The sequence below is a fragment of the Protopterus annectens genome, chromosome 8.part0, assembly GCF_019279795.1.
Source record: "Protopterus annectens isolate FY-2018-M chromosome 8.part0, PAN1.0, whole genome shotgun sequence".
Taxonomy (NCBI): Eukaryota; Metazoa; Chordata; order Ceratodontiformes; family Protopteridae; genus Protopterus; species Protopterus annectens.
This window is the reverse complement of record NC_056741.1, coordinates 719,450,200-719,451,094: the sequence shown is the minus strand read 5'-3', so window position 1 is coordinate 719,451,094 and position 895 is coordinate 719,450,200. Positions and strand designations below refer to the sequence as shown.

Below are 895 nucleotides of genomic sequence, written 5' to 3'. Positions count from 1 at the left end.
ATATTCTATTTAGTCAGCTACATTTGGAGCACAAACCCAACAAAAGTACTTTAGTTTTTCTACTTGCTAAATCTGATCAGTAATCCAGAAAGCTAGTGCTAAAAACATCACTTTAGATTTATTAGGATTAGCTCTGTATCCAGTAATACTCTTATATAAAAAACAAGTGGAAAAATATGTGTAATGATTGCCTGACCTGAGATGCAGCCAACAGCAGGCCAGCTGCATAAATTACAAATTTTATTGTAACTCCTTTTATATCAATAGGATACATCATATGGGAATATCAATGAATTCCAAAAGTGCGTTTCTGGATTTTAGGCTAATAAGGTCAAATTGAGTTTCTGTAGTATAGTGGTTATCACATCTGCTTGACATGCATAAGGTCCTGGGTTCAATCCCCAGTAAAACCATTAGGAGTTGGGGTTAGAATAATGGTTAAGGTGTTTACCTTGCAATTACAGAGTACAAGGTTTAGCTCTCCCCAGGGAAAAGGAAATTGGCTAGGCTTAAAGTGGCCACAAGGGCAGCTAGTCTAGTGTTTACCTATGAACCTATATGAAAAGGAATGAGCATTGCAAGAAGTTCCAGTGGACCATATCTTTATAGTTGTAGTTTAAACATGTAAATACTATGTGCATATGAAAACAATGCTAATATTACATTTTGAAAAAAAATACATTCGCAATAGCATAAATAAATATCCTCAATCCAAAATATCAAATACCAGTCCCACCAACCTATGATAATGATTCATTTTTGCTTGCAAAACTGGGTTGAGATCCATGAAGGTATGACTAGGAATAAAGCCAGACTAATGCATGTGGACTAGTTATTATAGCAATAACCCATGCCTGGGTGTGGGTAATGCGGGATTTACCCACGGTTGGCGTGG

At 36.3% G+C, this 895-nt stretch overlaps 1 non-coding gene across 1 annotated transcript; it reads left to right on the top strand.

Annotated features, from left to right (window-relative positions):
- The first annotated feature begins 339 nt into the window (after positions 1 to 339).
- Positions 340 to 413, top strand: TRNAV-GAC. Its single transcript has one exon. It is a non-coding gene; the product is annotated as a tRNA-Val (tRNA).
- The last annotated feature ends 482 nt before the right edge of the window (positions 414 to 895 follow it).